This window comes from Trichosurus vulpecula, chromosome 4, assembly GCF_011100635.1.
Source record: "Trichosurus vulpecula isolate mTriVul1 chromosome 4, mTriVul1.pri, whole genome shotgun sequence".
In the NCBI taxonomy this organism is placed as follows: Eukaryota; Metazoa; Chordata; class Mammalia; order Diprotodontia; family Phalangeridae; genus Trichosurus; species Trichosurus vulpecula.
The window spans coordinates 18031846-18049032 of NC_050576.1; the positions used below are offsets into that span (position 1 = coordinate 18031846).

General features: G+C 46.5%; 1 protein-coding gene across 2 annotated transcripts in view; it reads right to left on the minus strand.

Annotated features, from left to right (window-relative positions):
* NFIA (nuclear factor I A) overlaps positions 1–17187 on the minus strand; it is a 463777-nt gene that overhangs the window by 136074 nt on the left and 310516 nt on the right. The gene's annotated exons all lie outside the window — the stretch shown is intronic.

Here is a 17187-nt window from a genome sequence, read left to right on the forward strand (position 1 = left end):
GGAGGGGAGGAGAAGGTAACCCAAGAAGAGTTTTCTCCAAGGGATGGTGGTGGGGAGAAAGGGAGTTTATAGGATCTGATGACACTGACTAATAAAATTAGTAATTATTAAGCACCTACTATATACCAGGCACTGTGCTTTATATTTATTATCTCATTTGATCCTCATGACTCTGGGAGGTAGGTGCTACCATTACCCCCATTCTAAGAAACTGGGGCAAACAGAGTTTAAGTGACTAGCCTAAGGTCATGTAGCTGGTCAGTGTCTGAGGTCACATTCAAACTCAGATCTTCTTGACCCCAGGTCCAGCACTCTGTGCACTGGGGCACCCCCAGCCTTTAAGAATTCACACTGAGAGACTGGACAGACAGAGAAAACAAAAACAACAAAAAATAAAAAGCCAGGGGCATAGGCCCAGCGCAACTTATGACTATTTTGTAGCAGAGATTTCACAAGCAAGTCCATGTCGCTGCTCCAAAGAGAACCTGCCCAAATCCCCATTCATCATTTCACCTACAGACACTCAGGGCTATGAAAACTTGAACAAATCAGGAATTATTGTGAAAAGAAATTAAGTCAGGAGGTAATTTAGGGCAAGAAAACCCAACTCCTTTGTTCCTTCCCTTTTCCGGTAATCTACTTCCTGAGTGTGGCCTCTAAGAGAGGGGTTGGGGGGAGGAGCGCATCAGTATAGTCAAATTAACTCATTTTATCAATTTGTGCTCTCTTCTTTCTTGACAGCCCCTCCACGAGGCCGTAAAACTGATGAATTTGCACAAAAGAAGAAGGCTGGGTGAGTAATTTGGGGATGAAGTCCTGGGGCTGGGGATCGCCATAACTCAGACTCCCTGCAGATCCGAGGCTGCTTCAGTGGGAGCAGCTGTGGACCTGGAGAAATGACCACGCTGCAGCCAGCCGGCCTTGAGCAGAAATTAGTCATCCAGGTATCTGTGGGCACCAGCTGCCCCAGAGGCCTTCTGGATCCTCCCTGCCCGAAGCTTCTGGCCCGGGATGCTGCCCCTGTCAGCCTGGACCTCTGACCTCATCCCCTCCAACCCCAACCAATCTTCTCCAAACTAGAACACACAGAGAAAGGCAGCAAAGGGAAACAGGGATTTCCCTGGGAGAGACAATGAGCTTCCCAGATCATCTCAGATGGACAGAATGCTTCGTGACTACATAATTAACACCTCTTGTGATGCTGCTTGGATCACATGAGCTGGAAAGGCGAGGCGGGGGTCAACATGAAGACATCTCAGGATCATAGTCCTTGTTTTACAAGTGAGGAAACTGAGGCCTAGAGGAGGGACATGCTCAAAATCAGGTACTCTGACTCTAAATATAATGCTCTTCCCACTGAGCCACACTGTCCAGAAGAAGGAAAACCACATTTATCTAGTTCTGAGCAGTGGAGAAAAAAACATGCTAACTCCCTTTGCACCTTGGGCAAATCAATCTCCTGGAGCCCCCATCTCCTCTTTGTGAAATTCCTCATTTGTACAAATGGGGAAGTGGAAGCTCAGGGGGATTTGGATAATTTGCCCAAGCCCACACAGGTAGAGACTGGTCTCAGGTCCTCTGATGCCTGATTTGTCTCCTTGAGCAATTCAGACATTCATCTCCAATAGAACATAAGCTCGTTAAGGGGAGGATCCGTAGACATCTGTATTTAGATCACTGGTACTTCGTGGATGCCCACTGTGTGCCAGGCAGACTCTTAATTTTTTGGGGGGGATTTTTTATTTTTAGTTTACAACACTCAGTTACACATAATTTTGAGTTCCAGATTTTCTTCCCCCCCTGCCCAAGACGGCACCGAATCCGATATATCTCCTACATATAACTTCACATTGAACTTATTTACACAACAGTCATGTTGTAAAGAAGAATTATGACCAATGGAATGAATCAGGAGAAAGAAGAAACAGAACCAAAAACATAAAAATAAAAAAAAAACATAAACAAAAGAAAAAAGGAGAGCAAACAGTTTGCCTCAATCTGCATTCAGTCTCCATAGTTTTTTCTCTGGATGTAGATAGCTCTCTCCATCATGAGTCCTTTGGAGTTGTCTTTGAACCTTGTATTGTTGAGAAGAGTGAAGTCTATCAGGGTCACAGAGTCCATATATCGGTGGTTGTGTATAGTGTTCTCCTGGCTCTGCTCCTCTCACTCAGCATTATATCATGTAGGTTTTTCCAGGTTATTGTAAAGTCCATATCTTCCCCATTTCATTCAGCCATTCTCCAGTTGACGGGCATCCCCTTGATTTCCAATTCTTTGCTACTACAAAAAGGGCTGCTATAAATATTTTTGTACATATGGATCCTTTTCCCACTTGTGTGATCTCTTTGGGATACAACCCTAGAAGTGGTATTGCTGGGTCGAAGGGTATGAACATTTTTATAGCCCTTTGGGCACAGTTCCAAATTGTTCTCCAGAATGGCTGGATCAGTTCGCAACCGGCAGACTCTTAATAACTGGATGCCTGTTAACTGATTGACTGATTGAATAATTCAGGCTCACCAAAACCAAAGATTTGACTTTCAGTCTACAACAATGGAGGGCCAACTGCTTAGCAACATCTTAGAGCCCTAAGTGATTCCCCAAAGGGATGTGATGGTAACCTGGAGGAGGACCATCTGTCTGTCTGTCTGTCTGTCCGAAACCTCTGTTCCCCAACTTCTGTACTTATGTGTTAAATAATCATGTCAGAGTTCCACACATACATCTTATAGGATCCATAGCTAGAGATTGTGCCTCCAGCCTCTACAAGTTCACATTATTATGCATTTTCTGATGTGGTCTCTTCCTAGCCTGGTGCTGAAGTCAAAAGTAGTCCTCATTCAATTCTGGACCCAGTATTGGTCTAGAGACTGTGTTAGCTTGGTCTGGTCAGTGTTCATTCTCCAGGGATTGGGTTAATCTGGTCCAGTTAGTCTTTATGCTCCAGGGACTGGGTTAGGTTTCATGCTCCACAGATTGGGTTAACCTGGTAAGGCTAGCCTTCATGTTACAATTCAGGAGTTTTTAACCTTTTTTTTAAACTTTGGGCCCCTTTGGCAATTCTGGTAACACCTTCTGAATCCTTTCTCAGAATCATATTTTTAGATGTGTAAAATAAAATCCACAGAATTAAAATGAAATCCATTACCTGAAAATACCAACATCGGCATTCTAAAATAAAAGTTCCTGGACCCCGGGTTAGGAAGTCCTGATCCAATGGCTATTTTCGATCTCTTAATGCGTGTACTCTGTAAATCAGAGAAGGGGCTCTACAATATGAGCCCCCAACCCAGAATGCACCGGGAGCATGCTAAACATCAGCCATCAGTGTCCGAACAGGGGCTAAATCTACTTTCCTAGGATCTCTCCCACAAGTCTCCACTCACCCACAGCCACCACTCCAGTTCAGGTCCTTTCACCTTTCACCTGGATTCCTGTCAATACCCCCTCACTGGCCTCTCTGCCTCAAGCCTATCCCTTCACTTCCACAAAGCTGCCAAAGTGTTACAGCTATAGCACAGGTTTGACAATATAATGCTTAAGAGTCTTCTCTGCCTCCCTATTGCTCCTCAGATCAGGTACGAGCTCCTCAGCCAGCCTGTTAGAGCCTGCTGAATTAAGGTTGTGGGCTACCTTTCCAGGCTTACTTGACATCACTACCCATCACAGACTCAGAGTTCCAACTTGACTTCATCAGGTTATTTCCACCTCCATGCTTTGGCATTCCACCCCCCTGTTCTGTCTTGGAATCTTTAGCTGTTTTCAAAATTCAGCTCAGGTAGCCCCTCCTCCATGAAGCATTTCCTGATCCCCCCTCCAATTGTGTATATGTGGCACTGACTTATTTGTGTACGTGCTGAATCCCACCGATAGACTCTACGTTCTTTAAGGATGGGCACTGTTGGTTTTCTCTTTGTATACCCAGTCTGGTACCTCATAGGGGCATAATAAGTGCTGAGGAAAATGGACTGGATTTCTGACCCCAGTTCAGCGTTGGATCGTTGCATCAGAATGTGCCAGAGCACATTCTGAAAGGTTTATCTTGATGTCCTTGCTATTTGGGGAAGGGGAAAGGAAGGGGCCGTATCTGCTATTTCATGGTCTAAGGACCTTCCTGTCAGGAGCCGAGCATTCTCTCCGCAGCACTGTGGCTGTCCCAGTATCATTGCTGTGATTTTTATAAAAGCCCTTTCAAGCACATGAATGCCCTATGGATGGCAATGGTACCCTGGCTGGCTATCCATGTGAAGAAGAGATGAGCTGAGCCCCCGCTCACAGGTCTTCGAGAACATTAAAATGCTGGGGTGGGGAGGGAGGGGTGGTGTCCCAGCCACCCTAGCTTCAAGCCCAGACCATGAAGATGTTCGATAACTGGTGAATTCTGCAGAGTCTGCAACTGAAATGAGAAAAGGGCCCGACACTTGACCCTGGAGCGGGCCCCAGTCATGGGGCCACCTGGCCAATGGCGCTCCCTGGGAAGCAGGGAGGGGCAAAGTGCTTAATGGAAGAGAATGGGCCTTCCACTGACAGCTCCCTTTGATGGATGGTAGTGGTAAGTGAGGGGACTCCTTTGGCATGAGCTCCAATTTCATCTCCCAGGGTGGTCTACATGCCCCTGTGCACGTGCTCATGGACACACACACACACACACGCCAGGGACACATTTCGGTCACTCCTCAGAGGGCATGAGGGTGGAAATGGCCAAAGGCAGAGTAAGCCTTGGAGAGGAAAACCCTCCCTCCTTTGGTCCCTTGCTCTCCCTTGGGGCTGAAGGGTTAGGAAAGGAAATCTCTACATGGGCCACCCACCCTGTGTCTTGCACTTTGGGGATAAATAGAAGTCGATGGAAATCTTGACTTCTGCCAGCCCGTTCCTGCCCTCGCCAGCCTTACTGCTCAAATACTCACCCCCAAAAATGTAAAGAAAAATAAGAGAAAAATTAACCAAAAAATCCCTCTGCACTAATTCAATTTTAATATTTATTTTGGAAATTGATTGAATTATAGTACAGGAAACCCACTAAATTAGGCCAGTCGAAGCGATATATTTTTCTTCCTGAGAATATGGCACTGTGTATGATTCCATCTTTGTTTTCCTTTGAGAGCTGATTAAAACTATGAAAATATCTTTCCCAATGTCACGATGGATTTGAGGTAAAATGAATTAGACAAGGGGAAGGAAAATTATGTCAAGCAGATAAACTTTGGTGATTCTGTTCTTTAGAGATGGGGGGGATCCCATTTGGAGTTTTCTGAACCGGCAAGAAGGCCCCTTGTTTTCAGGGCCCGCCTCTGCTTTGTCTCCTCCATGTCGTCCCCTCCTGTGAGATGGGCTTGCCCCGAGAACCTCCTGCTAGAAAATGGGCGACGCTCATTTTGCAACGACTAGTACAGTCTGCTATTGACCTTCTCATTATGCCGAGTTCCATTTATAAACATGGCTAACCGCGAAGTTTATGGAGACTTTTTTGTGCAGCTTTAATAGGATATTGATCGAGAGCATGGCTGGAGTGGACTGCCATCGAATTGTGGAACAGCAGACAAAAACCAAGGTCACAGAAACCCTTTGGTCTATGCCTGCAATCTGTTTTTTATTATAATCTTTTCCCCTCTTTCTCTCATGCCGAGGCCCAAAGGGTCCATTTCAAACAGCAGTGCTAGCTAAGCAATGGGGCAATTTTTTTAAATGGTAATTTCTATACGACAGAGTCTTCTCCTTACTAATGAGAGGAAAAAACCAATGGCCCACTCGTTCAAAGAATATAAAAAGCGTGGGCTGGATTTATAGACATGTAGATATGTAGGTATACACACATCTATCTATACAGCAGACATGTTTCTTCTACATACAATACATGTATTTATATACACACAGGCAGACCTACACATATACCTCATACTTCTATGCATATGTACAAACATGTGTTGGTATATATACATGTGTATATGTAAATAAATATAAACATATGTGTTTTTAAAAAGTCTAGGACATGTTCTACTAGTCTGAGCTTGTAGCATGGTGGAATGAAAAGATTGCTGAGGGAGGCAGAGGCCCAGGGTTGGAATCTTGGCAACCTGTGTGTGACCTTGGAAAAGTCATTTCCCTTTCTTTGGGTCCTCATCTCTAAGAGTAGAGAGCTGAACTTGACGTTCCTCCAGATCTTTTCTGGCTCCAAATTGATAATGGGAATCACAGGCCCTCCTGTAAGCTCCTGAAGGAAAGGGTCTTGCGGATGTTTGCCTCTGGATTTTTAACACTTTGTACACATTAGTACAGTGTTTGCTGAATTCAACCAGTGGGAAGGAGTCTGAATTAGAAAATAAATCCTGGGTAAAAGGAGGTCTGGATATGGAGTCAGCGGCCCCAATGCCTCCACTCCGTCTTTCGCCCCAGCCCTGGTGTAAGCTTAGGCAGACCAGAAGCTTGGTGTCCTCTTTATAAAAATAGAATGCTGGAGGAGATGACCTTGGAGGTCCATTCTACCTGCCCTGTCTATTTCCTGCACATTCAAGTTGTCTCCCCCATTAGGATGCAAGCTCCTTGAAGGCAGGGGTAGATTTTGCTTTTTCTTCCACTCTCCAGCATTTCATACAATGCCTGGCTCTAAGGGTCTAACCAATAAATGCCTGTTGATTGATTGGTTGATCCGGCTTTAAATCTCGAACTCTGCTTGGAATGAGGGAACAGAATGACATTTCTTTAGGCACATTGTAAGGGGGGCACATATCTATAGATAATACAAAATAGATTAAAAATGCAAAGTCATTTTTTGGGGGGATGGCAGGAAAATTGTTGCACTAACAAGTTGGGAGAACCAGGAAAAGCTTCTTGGAGGAGGGGGCATGTGAGCTGTGCTCTGGAGGAAGTGAGGGATCTGGGAGAACATTCCAGGTCTGGGGGGGTCCACCTGGGCAAGAACACTAAAAGACCTCCAGTTTTACTGCTGTGCATTTTAACTGAGTCGATTCTCTTTGACCAGACTCTTCTGGTAAGTAGGAATGCTGCAAACTGCTTTTATTCAGCCACAGGCTGAAAATGAGAACCTGAGCACCTCGAGGCAGGTGCCCCAAAGTTCACCCTCAGGAGGGCCCCCTGGAGGGCTTGGCTTTTGAGCTGCTTTTAAACACCACTTGGGGCACACTGAGGCTGCCGCTCCTGTGGGGGTGAGGCAGGAAGATAGCACAGTTTAAAGGCACTGAGCAGCCACTAGGGTGCCACCTCATGCCAGGCTGGAGATCGAGCTCCACTCCATTCATTTCTGTCTCCCACTGACGAGCAGCTCTGGAATCCTGCAGCATTCTAGGAGGCCAGGCCTGCCTGCGGCTGGGCCAGGACAATCCCGTGGCTGGGGCTCTAATAGATTCTGCAGCAAGGCAACCGGAACCCCAAACCAAGCTGGGTCACCGGGAGGGCTTTTTCACACCCAGAGAACCCACTGCTGGCTCTGAGAACCCTGGCTTTATCCAAATTCCAGGGCCCTGAAGTCATCCCCAGACTTGGAGTTTACTTAACCCTTGCAGCTTCTGAGGATGGATAAACCACGGGGAGAGAAGAAAAATCCATGCAGCCCGGAGCCACAATGCCCTCTGTGTGTCTGCGGTTTCCCGGCCTCTCCCAGTAAAGCAGTGGAGGGTTTAAAAAGCACTCCACCAACTTTGGGTCTGACCGAGTCAGCACTTTTGGAGGAAGTGGGGAGAGACGAGCGAATTTTTTAGAGGATGTTCACATCAGGAAAGCAAGTTGACAGCCTAGCATCCATAGACACCCACCCACACACCGGGGGTATGGCTGGCTCCAGAGTAAAAAGAAGCTGTGGATGGATGGGTGGATGGATGGATGGGTGGATGGATGGATGGCAGGATGGGTGGTTGGGGCCATCTCTCTGCATCAGTAAGCAAGCTTCTAGGGAGAAGCCAGATTGTGGCAAATGCATGGGAAACAGACCAATCCAAGAGGGCCTTCTTGAGAAGTCTTTGTTTGAGAATGCACCATCGGGCAAGAGCATCTCTCAACAGATGGTTCCTGTCTCTTTGCTCATGATAATATGCAAAAACAACTTTAGGGATTCTGTAACACACAGAAAGCCAGAGATGAGTCTTCTTTGGCTTAGACAGAATACGATGCAGGCGAAAGAGAGTTGGTTCCAGAGAGCTGGGGGTCTTGGGTTGGAATTCATGTTCTTCCACTCCTGCTCTGCATGCCCCTTAATCTCTATGGGCTGTGTGACCCAGGGACCAGTGATAAGATTACAGATTTAAAGACGTAAGGGACCTCAGAGGCCAACAAGTCCAAACCCCTTGATTGTACAAATTAGGAAAGTGAGGCACAGAGTGGTTATGGAATCTGTCTCTGGGCACACAGTGACTCAGAGCTTCTAAATCCACAGCCAGAGTTGTTTTATTCAACAAGCATTTATTAAATGCTTACTGTGTGCCAAGCACTGTGCTTTCAACTGTAATCATAATAGCTGCCATTTATATAACACTTTGGGGTATTCAAAATGCTTTACGTCCATTATGTTCTTTGTTCTCCCAACAGCCTCATGGGGCAAGCTGACCATCTCCGGTTTAGAGGTAAGGGAAACTCAGACCCAGTGATTGACTCCTGGTTGTACAGCTTGTGTCTCAGGGCAGATTTGACTTTAGATCTTCCTGATACAAAGTCCAAAGTTCTATCCATACTCTGCTCTCTGAGTCTCAGTTTCCCTATCTGTAAAATAGATGTGATACTGCTGATACCCTCCCAGGGTGGTGATGAAGGAAATGCTTGGTGAACTCAGTGTGAGTTAAGATAGGACAGGGACAGGACACTCCCAGATGAGGAAACTCCATCCACAATGCAGATGGACACCTTCCCTGCAGCTCTGACTCAGAGAATTGTCTGGAGCCCTGAGAGTCTAAGTGCCTTGCACTGGGTCACAAAGAAAGGTTGGATTTGAACCCAGGTTTGCCGACTGTATTATCACAGCAGGAACAAGTGCCTTTCCTGACATCCCCCAGATACTAGTGCCCTCCTCCTTCAAATTATTATGTATTTATAGACTTACCGGTATACAAATTGTTTCTCCGATAAAATAGAAGATCCTTGAGGGCAGGCTCTGTTTAATTTACATCTTTGTATCCTCAGCAACTGGGTGGCACCATAGTGCATAGAGGGCTGAGCTTGAAGGCAGGAAGACCTGAGTTCTAATCCAGCCTTTAGACACTTACTAGCTGTGTGACCTTGGGCAAGTCACTTTACCCTGTTTGCTTCATTTTCCTCATCTATAAAAGAGAGAAGGAAATGGCAAACCACTCCAGTATCTCTGCCAAGAAAACCCCAAACGGGGTCATGGAGAGTCAGATGTGACTGAAAGGGCTGAAGAACAACAATCCTCAGGACAGTACCAGGAACACAGGCAGAACTTCATAAATGCTTGCTGAATTATCATCATTTCTATTACACAACCTCAAGCTTCCTGTCCTTTCTGCCTCCCACTGAAACTTCTGCAATACTGAAATTTTCCATGTCAACATTTAACCATATGATTACCTAGAGAAATTGAGTGTCGATCGACTACGCGATTGATTTCAATCAAAATGGGGCTAATTCTGAATTCCAGAGGCAGGAGGAATTCTCACAGCATCCCTGGAGAGTGAATAACACATAGGCCTGACGAAAGGGGCACCTCACTGGCTGAGTGACCAAAGGAAGCCAGGGTTAGTTTGGGGATGTTCCCTCTTTTGTTTTAGACAAGCTCCTGCCCTTTAGCAGCTGGGGGCCCGGAGCTGATGAGAACAAAGCTTCCCGAGGTGGTTGCCCATAGGAGTGTCTAACTCCACGTCCTCTAGGAGCTGGGTCCAGGGACCATCGAGTCACTGCTGCCAGGCAGCGAGGGAGCCCATTGGCTGCCCAGTTCACCTCAGGCTTTATGTCCTGCAGCCAGTAGCTCCCTCTTGAGTCTCTCTGGCACCCCCAACTTTTAGGAAACCCTATGAAAAACAACAAACTTTGCACAGAGTTATTCTCCAGTGCTCCCTAATGAGGGAGCATCGAAAGGGCAGGGGGACAATCAGAAGAAATCAGGGAAGAGTCAAAAACAGATTTTGCCTTAGCAATGGAGGGGAAGGCAAAGGATAATATCAAAGTCAAATGCTCATTGAACCAATGCCGCAGGCCCTCTAGACTCCAGGAAATGCCCCACAATGGGCACTGCCCCTAGGAGGAGGCAAATCCCCAAGGTCATAAGTGCTGTGCAGGCCAAAGGAGGTGAGGACAGGAGGCGGAGGAGGCAAAACAATCAGAGGACCAGAAGGGATGTCCAAGGTCATCTGGTCCAACTGATACCTGAACAATAGTTCCTCTACAACACACTTGGAGAGAAGGTGATTGTGTCAGATTTTATCATTAAATCTCCCAAGTTCAGCCTAGTACCTGACACATAGGTTCTCTGTTGGTTGGGTGATAGACTGAACACAGCTGGAAAATAATTACCCTGTCTCCCTGGAGAGCTCCACTGGGGGGCTGGAAGCTATTACCTGCTGAAACAGCTGCACCCCATTTCTGGATCATTTTCAGCTGAAGACCCATCTCCCCCAGTTTACATCTGGCCTCAGATACTTGCTAGCTGTGTGACCCTGGGCTAGTCACTTAATTAACCCTGTTTGCCTCAGTTTCCTCACCTATAAAATGAGCTCCAGTATCTCTACCAAGAACCTCCCCCCCAAAGGGGGGGCAACGAAGAAGAGTCAGACACCACTGAAAACGACTGAATAACAACAAATGTAGCAGGCAGGCAAAAAAGGAAAGTCTTTAGTCTCAAAGGATTTATGACCAATTTCATTTTTAAGGATATCAAGCCTAAGTTTGCTTCCTTGTAACTTCCAACTACTGATCCCAATTTTACCTTGTTGGGCAGCCAAACAGCTGGATTCTAATTACTGTTCCAGTGAAGGTCTTCCCCAACCCCCTCATTTTCCCCTTCTCTCCCCTCCCTCCCACCCAAGGCCGGCCTTCACGTTACTTCCTATTTCTGCTCTGAATATCTTAAAAATATTTAGTTGTTGACACAGGGTTTCCTCTATTGGAACATGAGCTTTCCGAGGGCAGGCCTTTCTTCTTCCTCCCAGAGCTTAGTCCTGGGCCAGGTATGTAGTAAGCACTTAATAAATACACCACACTGAATATTAACTCACTGTTAAACTCCAGTTTAAACCAAGTCTTTTCTTCTCCTGAGCCCAAATCCTCATTTCTTTCAAAGCATCCCCAAGTGGCTTAGACATGGGGTGAGGACCCTTCCTCGAGGCCGAAGGCTTTAGACTCTCTGTCTTTGTCCTGGCTTCCTCTTAAGCTCTCCCACTCCACATATTCAGAGAGCAGTAATAAGGAATTCACTCTGTCCAGAGGCGTAATACCTCCCTTATCTAAAACCTGAATCTCGGAGGCCATGTGTGGATGTTGTATGTAACAGGCTACGGGATATGAGGGAGGGATGAGGAAGAGAGAGGAGCCGCGACAGCCGTGATGACCCTGTACGGACTACTTCCTCATGCTGTTGAGGTGATGATAATCCTAATGAAAATGGCCAACATTTGCCTAAGATTCTAAGGGTGGCCTTACATCCTAGCACAGTTTGATGCTCACAACAGCACTGGGAGGTAGGTGCTAGCATTATTCCCACTTTTCAGACGAGTGGCCTGAGGTCAAGTGCCTTTTCTGAGGTCACTCAGTGGTTAAGTGTGAAGGGCTGGTTGTGAACTCAAGTCTTCCTGAATCCAAGCCAGGAAGCGGTAATTATACATCTTAAAGGGCTGCAGAAATGGGAGGCACGCTTGTTATCTGTAACGCGGTACCGATGATAACTGTGTTATCTAATGTACCAGGCTACTGTAAAGGAAAATGCTTTGGAATGTTAAGTTTCTCCAGAAAAATGAGTTACTAATATTTATAATAAAAGTCTCACAGATGCACAAGGAACCCCACAACATGAAGGGGGAAAGAAGCCAACGAAAGACTTTGGGGCTCTCATTAGTGACCAGCTATGACTGAGGTGAAGGGAGGACTGGGTAGAAGCATGCACTCCAGGTCTCCTCAGAGGTGGTGGAACATGGCTGAGGAATGAGGCATATGCAGACACGGCCAGCAAACTCATCTGTTCTGCTTAACGGTATTGCTCTGTGACAAGGCAGGGCTCTTCAGGGGTACGGAGTCATTAGGAAGGAACAAGAATGGGGCAGCCAGGCGGTGCAGTGAGTAAAGCACTGGCCCTGGAGTCATGAGGACCTGAGTTCAAAGCTGGCTTTAGGCACTTGACACACTTACTAGGTGTGTGACACTGGGCAAGTCACTTAACCCCAGTTGCCCTGCCTTCCCCCCCTCAAAAAAAGGAAGGAACAGGAATGCAAAAGAAAACTATGATATTCAATATGCCATTGTCCCTTTTACAAAGGGGAGGATGGCTGGGGAGAGAGGCCATTGCTTGGTTTGCTGCTTTTTTATTTAGCATGTATTCTGCTTGAAGTCAGTATCCTCGGCTTTTAAAAAATCAGGCTCACTGTCACCATCACACACCCCGCCCCCAGCATTTCTTTTTGGCTTAAGTCTCTCAAAACAGATAAATTTTTAAAACACTTCTTAGTTGGGAGAAAAAGAAAATATGTGATGAACAAACACACACAAAACCATTCCCCAAAAGTCCAACAGGCCTGGAACAGACAGATGGACAGACAGGGAGAGAAATGGACAGATGGATGGATAGTTAAGTAGTTAAATAATAGATGAGAGGTAAAGGATAGATACATAGACATATGTGGACAGATACAATAGATATGTGTATATATGTATATATAAATTATGTATAATAAATATAACACATAAACACATACATAAATGAAAGGAACTAGAGATGAGAGCTACAGTGAAAATCAAACGAGACCTCATCCCAGCCGTCCTGTTCAATAGCCACGTGGCCTTGAACAGTAGAAGGCCTATGGGATTTGGAGTCAGAAGAACTGAGTTCAAATCTCAGCTCTCCCTCTCATAACCTATGGACACGCAAGACAACCCAGTACATTAAAAACAGTCCTAGACTTGCAGCTGAAGGCCGTGGGTTCAAATTCTGTATTTTCTCATTACTGGCTATATGACCACGGGAATGACAATTTCTTTGGTCCTCATCTGGAAAACCAGGAGACTGGACTACATGGCCTCTATAAGGCTCCTTCCGCTCAAAATCTATGACTCTATGATCTAATATTATTAATAGTATTTAAAGAGGTGCTGGGCCTTAGAGCCAGGAAGACCTAGGCCACTAGGGGCGCCACAGGGCACAAAGCTCTGGGCCGAGAGTCCGGAAGGCCTGAGATCAAACTCTGCACTTACTAGTACAAACTCTCACAAGCTGGGTGACCCCAGGCATCATCTGGTTGCCTCTGCAAAATGGACAGTAACAACAGCGTCCACCTCAGCGGGCTGTCGTGAGGATCAGATGAGACGGGATTTGGGATGGGCTTAGCACAATGCCTGGCATACATCAGGGGCTCAATAAATGCTTGTTTCCTTTCTTCCTTCTTTCAAGTCAGGCCCCTGAGGACAGGGCTGTGTGATCTTGGGAAAGTCATCTAGCCTTGTACTTATCTAGTTATTCGCATGTTGGCTGCCCCATTACAGCACATACTCTTTGAAAAGGGGGGTGATGTTGCCTTTCTTTGCATCCCAAACTCTTCATATGGACAGTATCTGGCTCATAGTAAGAGCTTGGTTTTTTTTTTTTAAATTATATGCTCAGTGCTTAGCACAGTACATAGTAGGCACTTAATAAATGCTTATTCATTAGCTTGGTTAAATGCTTGTTGACTGACTGGCTGAACCTCTTGGTGACCCAAGGCAACTCTGCACATAAAGTGCCGGCCTCCATTGGAGAAGAGAGTTTCCTTATCCACAAGTTCCCTGGATCAGTGAAATCATGGGTCAGGCCTCTGTCCCAGTCAGCACAAGGGCTAGCATGTACTGGCCGGCTCCTGGAAGGATGGAGGGTGTGGGATTTGCATCAGTGGGAGGAAGAAGAGCCACACCGTAAGCTCGAAGATGCACCCAAGCGCTGAGCATAATCACTCCAGTATTCCCCAGGGTGGCCCATCACAGGTGCTGGATCTACAGGGCTTGGAATCGATTTGCGGCCTCTACCACAGTAATGGCAGCCTCCTTAAGTGGTAACACTTTCTGGAAGGTGCCTGGCCTCCTGAATGTTACCCAAGGGACTGTCTTGTTTGCAAGCTAAAGGGCGCTCTTGAAAAATCCCTAGATGCCCTTGGCTTAATGGGCCCTGGAAGGGAAGGGCTGGAGGCCCCTGGGAGTGCAGACCTCAGCCTAGCCCGAGGCCATGACTGAGCCAACCCAGTGCATATTGCTCTCCCTGTTATCACCAGCAAGAGGCTGGATTTGATCGAGTCCTGAATAGCCAGTAGGATGCAAAACCAAAGATGAAACCATGAGGGGCAAAGAGGTCAAAGCATTAGTTCAGGGTCCCAGAACCAACTCAAATATGCCAGAACATTTCTCTGTGCTGGCTCAGGCCTGTATTTCAATGGACCTGTGAGCTGACTGTTGGGAGTCCTCCCTCAAAGAAGGCATCCACGCCAGCCCCACCTGGGGGCCTCTGGGCCATGCCCTCCTTCCCATAATTTCACTACAGGAGACGCACCCACCAAATTAGGGACCCTTCTCACTTTCTCTTGACTTTGGGAGGATGCTGGGGGAGCAGTTAGGTTCTCTATTCTTCATTCTTGATACCTGGTCAGACCACACAACTTATTCTCCCAAAGAAAAAGTAAAACAAAGCAAAAACAATCACCACAACTGAACTAAAGGCGTTCTATTTTGCCAGCTTTCTTCCATTAATTAGGCTCGAGACTGAGCAGCCCTGGGAGATTTTTTCCTTGAGAAAAAACAAAAACAGCATAAAGCTGAGATTTGGATTCAGAGAACCTGAGTTCAAATCTCCTTGCTGCTTGTGAGACCTTGGCCAAGTCACTCTCCCTCTCTAAACCTGAAGAAGAGGAGACTGAGGCAAGTGTTATTACTGTCTGTGCCTCAGTCTCCTCACCTTCAGGGTTCCTTCCCTTCTATCATGTTGCTGCTCTTATCTGTAAAACGGAGGTGATAATGATGTTTGCTACTTTAAGTATTGGCAGTATGAGCTCCATGCCATGTAACAGTGACCACGGGAAAGTCCCTTAACATCTCTGGGGCTCAGTTTCCTCAGCTGAGGTCCTCCTTGCTCTAGACTCTGATCCTGTCATGCTTTTAGTCTCATCCTGGCTCCCCCCACCCCAGTAGGAGAATAAGCAGGAGTCCTCATTTATCCTTCAGACACCTTCCTCTGCTGTGCCCCACCCCGCCAAGCCTCTCAGATCACTGTCATGCACAATTGCATCCCACCTCCCTCCTCCCTGCCTGGCCATCTGTGCGCTACTTTCCCTAGTTCTCCGGTCCCCACAGATCCCCCATCATGGCCCGGGCTGAGAGGAAGTCAGATATGGGAGCGGGAAGAATGGAGGCCCATCGATGGGACCAAGGATAGCCAAGGGCAGCTAGGTTAGACCTGAGCATCTGGGTCCTGTCTCTAGCCAGTGAAGCTGAGACAGGAATTCTATGTTAAGTTGGGAAGTAAACAAGTGAACAATGGAAGTCTTCCTTTGTCGTGGGATTGTACATTCAGAGCAGGAAGAGAGATTCAGGGTCACCTCGTGCAGGCCCTTCATTTCGTAGATGAAGAAACACATTAAAGTGACTTGCCCAAGGTAACAAGATGACAAGTGGCAGAGGCAGGATTCCAAGCCCTATGACACCAGATCGAGACCTCTAACCACTGCACTGCCCAGCCTCTCCTTTTGAATTATTCAGTGCAATTGACGCAGGCCCTGAAAATCAACCCTCTCTTTTTCTCCCAGTCCCTAGCATAGTAATATGTCTGTTTCTACATTTATTCTTTTATTATAATTTTTGCTTTTTTTAATGCAACCAAAGGCATATTCCTGGGACCTTTGATAAAGGACCTAGGATCATATCTGAATCTAAGTTCTCAAGGCCCAAGTGATGCTGAGTAAGAAGGATCAGCCTCATTCTCCCTGACTCCTTTGGGTATCCAAAACGGTGTGCCCAACAAGGGCTAGACTGCTGTATTTATCTTTCCCCTCCTTGGAGTATACACGGCCAGGAGTGGGACGGATGAATTATAGGGTACGGATGTATTTATTCACTTTTCTTACAGAACAGAAGGAAATCCCAAGGAGGCAAAGGAATGATGTCCCAACAACTCAAGCTCTTCCACAGCAACATAGTTCCTGTTCACAGAAATCAGACCCTCCTCTCTCCTCCTCCCATCCCGACTTCCCTACACACACTGTAGGGCTTCAAGATAAGGGTAGGAAACCACCAGTCAGGTTTGGGTTCTCTCTCAACTCTGAGGTTCTGGGATTCTCTGATCCAAATATATAGTTCTTCTTTCAATTGGGAGCAATCTCTAAGTTAAGCATCAAGCATTTATTAAGCACCTTCTATATACCAGGCATTGGGATTACAAAGATAATAAAAGGAATAAAGCAAAGGCTGGCTGAAAGGACGTGTGTGTGTGTGTGTGTGTGTGTGTGTGTGTGTGTGTGTGTGTTTGTGTGTGTGTGTGTGTGTGTGTGTCCCAATCTCCCCCTTGGGCTATCTGGATTATGGTGCAGCAGACATCCAGTGGATGTACCTTTGGGTCAGAGGAGCAGGGGGGTGACAGGCACTCTTAATTCCCCGTTGTTAGTGAGTACTGGCAGACCAGTGACAATCTTCTAACGGGGGCATTCATGCTGTGAGCATTAGCATTCCTTAAAGGTCAAAACCAAATCTTTTTACAAAGCAGAATGTCTCAGGAATTGGAGAAAGCTGCCAGCTTTCCCCCACTACCCACTTTAAATGAGGGAACTGGAGAGACCATTAATCTCATAAGATCATAGAGCTAGTCCTAAAAAGTACCTTACAGGTCATCTGGTCCAACCTTCTTTTGTTTTACAGATAAGAACACTGAGGCTAAGACCCAATGGTTAAGTAACTTGACAAACACAAGGTCATGGATGAAGACCTAGGTGGGGCAATGTCTAGAATGATAGACTTGGAATCAGGAAGACATGAATTTGAATCCTGACTCAGACACTTACTAGCTGC